This window comes from Tupaia chinensis, unplaced genomic scaffold (assembly GCF_000334495.1).
Source record: "Tupaia chinensis unplaced genomic scaffold, TupChi_1.0 Scaffold148441_1, whole genome shotgun sequence".
In the NCBI taxonomy this organism is placed as follows: Eukaryota; Metazoa; Chordata; class Mammalia; order Scandentia; family Tupaiidae; genus Tupaia; species Tupaia belangeri.
Window position 1 is genome coordinate 35,607 of NW_006208290.1, and position 7,758 is coordinate 43,364.

Consider the following 7,758-nt stretch of genomic DNA (forward strand, 5'->3'; position numbering starts at 1 on the left):
GGTAGAAAAGAATTTTGAATCTGGATATCAAGATGACTACTTTGGGACCAGCAGATGGTGCAATTGATGGTTAGTTACATCACTGGACTCCCACAGTCGACGGCGGTTCCAGTCCCGAGCCTGGGGGCTTAAAAGTCACACCGGGCATGTGTGCATGCGTGCCCAAAATCCCAAGGGGAAAATGGAGGAGAAGGGATTGCGGCATGGCCATCCCCTCTGTGGGATGGCCATCGCCCATCACAGCCTCTCCACTGAGTGCACAAGCCTTATAGCAAAAATCTCTCAGAAAAACACAAAAACATACAAACAGACAAAATGCAAGATGACTATTGATGCGCCAGAACCTGAGTAACTCAGGAGAATGAGATTTTTCCTTCCACCAGGATTTTTGTTGATAAAGAAGATGCTTAATTACAGCAGTCTCCAGGAGTGTAATGATGCTATGTCCAAGGACATTGGGTAATTTTGAAACAATTTTGGAGGAGAAAATTTAGTGACTATCAACCCTCCAGATACAGTATCATAGAAACAAGCCACAGAGGTTCTACCTGAGCTAAGGACACCGGTACATTTTTGGACAAATGTATACAAAGGTGGCAATATGAAGAAAATGATACGTTGACTTCTCTCTCTGGGACAAAATGGTGTGCACGCACTCTCTTTGCTCCTTCCGTATAAATACCATGGGGATAATTCAGCAAGACAAGCATGAAAGGACTCTGAAGGTGGAAGGAGCTAGCTGACAGGTCAGGGAACTCAAGACTTGAGAAAACACACCACTGTGAGCCCAACAGTGTAACACTGCTATTGTACTGCTAAAAGGAAATACCCGAGACTGGGTGATTTATGAGAAATAGAGATTACTTGGGCTCCTGATTCTGGAGACTGGCAAGTCCAAGGGCAGTGGCCTGGCATCTGACCATTCTCTGGTGCTGAGTTACTATATGACGGGAGAGGCAGACTCAGAGTGACAGAAAAAGAAGAAACAGACTTTATCCCTTCTTTTTGTCCCTGGCACGTTCTCAGTCAATCGGATGGTGCCAGCCCCCATTAAAGGTGTTTGTTCTTTGGCTCAGTCCAATGACACTCATACACCAATCTTGCCTGGCAAGGTGCCTGACTACAATGAAGGAATTTTCTCCTCTTAAACATCTCACCACCTCTCAATGCTGCTACGCTATTGTCAAATTAAAACCCATGAACCCTTGGGGGACAAACCATCATCTAAACCATAGCATTCTTCCCCTGGCCCACAGGTTCACGTCTTTTCTCCCATATGAAATGCAATCATGCTAATTCCAGTCTTCTCTAAAATCTTAATTTGTTCCAGCACCAACCCAAACGTCCAAGTCCTAATTCTCACATGAGATTCAGGCAAATTACTTAAAGAAAACACATTCGCAAATTCGGAGTTATAACGGTGGAGCCTTCATAGTGTAGAAACTCCCATTGCACAAAAGGAGAAGAGTAACATGCTCCAAGCAACTTCGAAGCCCAAGAGGGCAGTTACTAGTCCTTAAAGCTTGACGATCATCTCCTTTAACTCTATGTCTCATATCCCCCAATGGTCTTGCACCTGCGATGCCCTGGGAAGCCATGCCCCCATGACTTTGCTGGTCACAGCCCATGTGGCTCCTTGCACTTGGAGAGCAGTGCCTGTAACTTTTCCAAGCAGCCTTTGCATGCGGCTGCTGACCTTGCAGGCCAGACAGGCCTATAACCAGGTGTAAAACGAAGAAACATCAAAAACAAACCGCAAACTCAAAAAACAGAACCAAGAAGAGCCTACCCTCTCTGTCCAAATACACTGAAAAAAAGGTAGCCAAGCAAAGAACTGGTGGGGAGAGCCTCCCTACCAGAAAAACAAAGTGGTGGTGTCCCAACCCACCACAAGAGTAGAGTCAGCAGGCCCCAGCCAGAGGTCTACCCACACTCCATGCATGGAGCAATGGCAGGTTAGTCTACCACAGATCAGAAACCAAGGCTCATGAATTCGTCCCCGTAAAGTCACCAGGTAGACAGGTGGTGCCTGCAGGGATCAAATGGGTGAGGAGGAGAACCAGGAAGAAATCAACCAAAGTAGTTCTCCCCCAGGCTCTGAACACTAAATTGCCATTTAAACAGAAGGTCACAGAAGTTGGCTGGGGTCTACACGCTAGACATGAACAGGGTGACTGCTTGTCGAAATGGACTATTTTTTATAAGATCAAAAATTTCCTAGCATTATAGTCCAAAGAATCCAGGATTGGGTCAAATATGATTTATCACACAAGAGCCACTAAACACAACGTGAATGACATTATGCTAAGTGAAATTGGCCAGACACAGAAGGACAAATCGTGTATGATCTCACTTAGACATGGAATTTTAAAAAGTTGAGCACACAGAAATTGAGAATAGAATGGTGCTTACTAGGGGCCGGGAGGTGAGGGGAATAGGGAGATGCTAATCAAAAGATATAAAACTTTCCGTTATAAGGTGAAAAATTCCTGGGGCTCTACGGTGCAGCATGGGTATTGAAGGATGTGTTAAGTATTTTGATTGTGGTAATCAATACATGTTGTATGCATGCATTAAATCATCACATTGTACACCTTGAATATATCTGACCTTTATTTGTCAGTTAAATAACGTAAGAATTTTTAAAAGGGGAATAGATAAGGTACGCCATAGTGCTTTGCTACAAGGGAGTACAGGAGAGCATATGTGATGCTGCCACTTTAGGGATTACGCTGTTCCCTAAATAATGGTGAAATCTACACACTGTAGATAGTATCTTCACAAGTAGGTGATATATATATATATATATATATATATATATATATATATATATATATATATATATATATATATATATATATATATATATATATATATATATATATATATATATATATATATATATATATATATATATATATATATATATATATATATATATATATATATATATATATATATATATGTATATATATATACACACATATATATATATGTGAATGATATGCTAACATCAATTTTTCATATTTTAAAAATTATTATTTATATATTCAATCGTTATGCACCATTAATCTGTAAAGAGATTTTACCCAACATGTTATACGCCACACAGCAGGTCAGTTGAGAATACTATACACATCACCAACAGGCACCAAAGCATATCTGTGTCCTACAAATGCCTAACTTCTCCATTTTTCCCCCGAATTTCCCTTCCTGTACCATTACCCTCTCCCACTCTCCTTCCACTTTGCCACCAAATGATATGCTAACATCAATTTTTCATATTTTAAAAATTATTATTTATATATTCAATCGTTATGCACCATTAATCTGTAAAGAGATTTTACCCAACATGTTATACGCCACACAGCAGGTCAGTTGAGAATACTATACACATCACCAACAGGCACCAAAGCATATCTGTGTCCTACAAATGCCTAACTTCTCCATTTTTCCCCCGAATTTCCCTTCCTGTACCATTACCCTCTCCCACTCTCCTTCCACTTTGCCACCAGAGTCCATAACAATTTTCAATGCTTTTATGTCCTCCAGTCTTTCACTCTCTACCGTAGAGTGCAGACAGTCGGTATACATTAAGTGGAGACATACAATATCTCTGTTTCGTAGCCTGACTTACTTCACTCAGCAATAAATCACATTCGTCCACTTTCTACCAAATGCCAGGGCCTCGTTGTGTTTTACGGCTGAATAGTATTCCATGGAGTGTATGTGCCACACTTTTTAATCCATTCATCTGTTCGTGGACATTTGGGTTGGTTCCATGTCTTAGCAATCATGAATAACGCCACAATAAATACAGTTCTGCAAGCACTTTTCCGACTAAGCATTCTCCTGTCCTTTGGGTAGATACCCAGGAGTGAAATTGCTGGATCTTATGATAGATCTATTTGAAGGACTTTGAGGAACCTCCATATTGTTCTCCACAGTGGCTGGACCGATTTACATTCCCACCCACAGTGTAGGAGTGTTCCCTTTTCACCACATCCTCAGCAGCACTCGTCCTCATCTTTTTTTTTTTTTTTTTTTTTTTTTTTTTTTTTTTTTTTTTTTTTTTTTTTCTTTCCCGTATGATGACAAACGTTGAGCATTTTTTATATGCATTTTGGCTGTTCATATCTTTGCCTTAGAGAGTTGTTTATTCAGCTCATTTTCCCATCTTTTAATTGGCTTAATCATTTTCTTCTGGGTAAGCCGCTTGAGTTCCCTGGGTATTCTGCTTATCAGTCCCTTATCTGAGGCATAGTTAACAAAAATTCTCTCCCATTCTGAGGATTGTCCGTTCACCCCTTTGCTGTGCAGAAACGTCTTGTTCTGATGTAATCCCACTCGTCTATTTTTGGGATTATTGCCTGTGCCTTGGGAGCCTTGCTTAAGAAGTCTTTGCCTACCCCAATGTCTCCCAGAGTTTCCCCAGTGTTTTCCACCCGTAGTTTTATAGTTTGCGGTCTTAGGTTTAGATCTTTGATCCACTTTGAGTTGATTTTTGTTAATGATGACAGATGGGGATTCAGATTCATCTTTTTGTAGGTGGAAACCAGTTTTTCTAGCATCATTTGCTGAAGAGGATATCCTTTTTCCACTGAATTGACTAGTACCCTTTGTCAAAGATCTGCTGGCCAAATGTTTTGGGGTTTATTTCTGGGGTCTCTACTGCGTCCTAATGGTCCCCGTGTCTTTTTTTGGTGCCAATATCATGCTGTTTTGATGATCACAGCTTTTGTACTATATTTTGGGGTCAGGGAGAGAGATGCCACCCGCTCCGATCTTCTTGCTCAGGATGGATTTGGCAATCCGTGGTCTTTTATGAATCCAGGCAAATTCCGTGGTTGTCTTTTCTAGGTCCGTGAAGAATGTCTCCTGCAATTTTATAGGGATTGCATTAAATATGTAGAATAATTTGGGTAGGATTTCCATTTTGATTATGTTAATTCTTCCAATCCAGGAACATGGGATGTCCTTCCACTGTTTTGTGTCCTTTTGCATTTCTTTTTAAAATATTTTTTATAATTTTCCTTATAGAGGTCCTTACCTTGCTTGGTTAGTTTTATTCCTAGGTATCTTATGCTTTTTCTGGCTATGGCAAATGGGATTAATTTCTTCAGTTCTGCCTCTGTCTGCTTGTGTTTTGTATATGGAAATGCTACAGATTTTTGTAAGCTAATTTTGTATCTTGCCATTTTACTCTATGCATTTATTAGTTCGAGAAGTTTTGTTGTTGTTGCTTTTTTGTTTGTTTGTTTGTTTTTCGTGGACACTATTGGATCTTCTATGTATACAATCATGTCATCTGCAAACAGAGATTGTTTAAACTCTTCTTTCTCTTCTTTCTCTATTTGAGTGCTTTTTATTTCATTCCTTTGTCAGATTACATTGGTTAAGACTTCCAGTACTATATTGAAAAGGACAGGAGAGAGTGGGCAGCCTTGTCTTGTAACAGTTTTCAGTGGAAAAGTTTTCAGCTTTTCTCCATTCAGTATAATGTTAGCTATAGATTTCTCATAGATGGTTTTCATTATGCTGAGAAACGATCCTTCTATGCCGATTTCACTGAGGATCTTAATCATGAAGGAATGCTCTATTTTATCAAAGGCTTCTTCCACATCGATTGAAATGATCATATGGTTTTTATCTTCTTTCTGTTAATGTGCTATATTACATTTATGGTTTTGCGTATGTTGAATCACCCTTGCATCCCTGGAATAAACCTACCTGGTCGTGATGAATAACATTTTTTTTTTTCATGCTGCTGAATACAGTTCACAAGTATCTTGCTGAGAATTTTTTCATCTAAATTCATCAGAGATATAGGTCTGTAGTTTTCCTTTTTTGTTGTTTCCGTAACTGTTTTGGGAATGAGAGTGATGGAGGCTTCATAGAATCAATTTGGAAGGGTTCCTTCCTTTGGAAAATTCAGCAGTGAAGCCATCGGGAACTAGACTTTTCTTTGTTGGGAGGTTATTTATTACTGATTCAATGTCATTGCTTCTTCTGCATCTATTCAGGCTTTCTATGTCCTCCTGGTAGATTATACATGTCCAGGAATTTGTCCATCTCATCCGGGTTTTCTTGTGTGCTGACATAGAGTACCTCATAGGATCCTATAATGATGTCTTGTGTGTCTTTTATGTCGCTTGTAATGTTGCCTGCTTCATTGTGAATTTGATGTATCTGGTTCCTTTCTCTCTTCCTCTTAATCAGTCTAGCTAACGGTGTGTCAACCTTGTTTATTTTTTATTTTTTCAAAGAACCAGCTTTTGCTTTCACTTATTTTCAGTATAGTTTGCTTTTTTTTTTTTTTTCTATTTCATTTATTTCTGCTCAAATCTTTATTATTTCTTTTCTCCTGGCGCTTCTCGGATTTTTTTGGTTGTTGCTTTTCATTTTCCCGAGGCATTATCTTAGGTTGTCCTTTTGCCACCTTTTCATCTTTTTCTTGTGCACTCTAATTGCTATGAACTTCCCCCTTATGACCACTCTTGCAGTTTCCCATAGATTATGGATGCTCGTGCACTCATTATAATTCGTTTTGATGACTCTTTGGATTTCAGCCTTAGTCTCTTCAGTAGTGATGAAGTCATTCAGAAGTAGGTTATTTAGTCTCCATGTATTTGTGTGGTTTTGAGGGTTTCTCCTGAGATTAATATCAAGTTTAATCCCATCGTGGTTGGAGAAGATGCTGGATATAGTTTCAATGCCTTTGAATCTGTAAAAGCCGGTTTTGTGCCCTATTATGTGGTCGTCAGTCATTGAGAAGGTACCATGCGGGGCTGAGAAAAATGTATATTCTGTGTGTTTTGGGTGGAAAGTTCTATAGATGTCGGTCAAGTACATCTGAATTATGGTGCCATTTAGATTCTGAATCTCTTAGCTCAACTTTTTTTTTTGTCTCGTTGATCTGTCTAAAGGAGATAATGGGGTGCTGAGATCTCCAACAATTTGTGTGTTACAATCCATCTCTCCTTTTAGATATAGCAGTCTTTCCTTTACATATTTGGGTGCTCCTGAGCTGGGTGCATAGATATTTATAAGCATTATATCTTCTCGATGAATGAGTCCTTTTACTACTATATAATGCCCTCCTCTGTCCCTTCTTACAGTTTTTGTCTTAAAGCCTAGTTTGATCAAAATCAGTATGGTGACTCCCACTCTTTTTTGGTTTCCATTTGCATGGAATATCTTTTCCCAGCCCTTCACTTTTCAGCTATGCATGTCTTCATCCATGAGATGGGTTTCTTGTAGGCAACAGATGGAGGGTTTCTGTTTTTTAATCCGTTCAGTCAGCCTGTGTCTCTTGATCGGAGAATTGAATCCATTAACATTAAACATTATTATCGATATTTCCAGACTTGTGCCTACCATTAAGTTGGCCATATTCTTGGTTGTTTTTCGTTCCCTTATTGCTCTCTGTCTGTCCCTTAGTTTTCTTGGTATCGTACTCCTTTCAGAGTTTCTTGAAGAGCTCCTCTGGAGTTGATCAATTTTTTCAGGTTTTGTTTATCCAAGAACAGTTTTATCTTCTTCTCCCATATGAAGGATAATTTTGCCAGGTACAGTATTCTTGGTTGAAACTGTTTTTATTTAACACTTTGAATATATTTCCCTATTCTTTCCTTGCTTTCATTGTATCTGATGAGAGGTCCAGTGTTAGTCTGATGGGATAGCCTTTGTAAGTGATTTGACATCTCTCTCTGTCTCTTGCCAGTCTTAGTATCTTGTCTTTGTCTGTGGTTTTGGCCA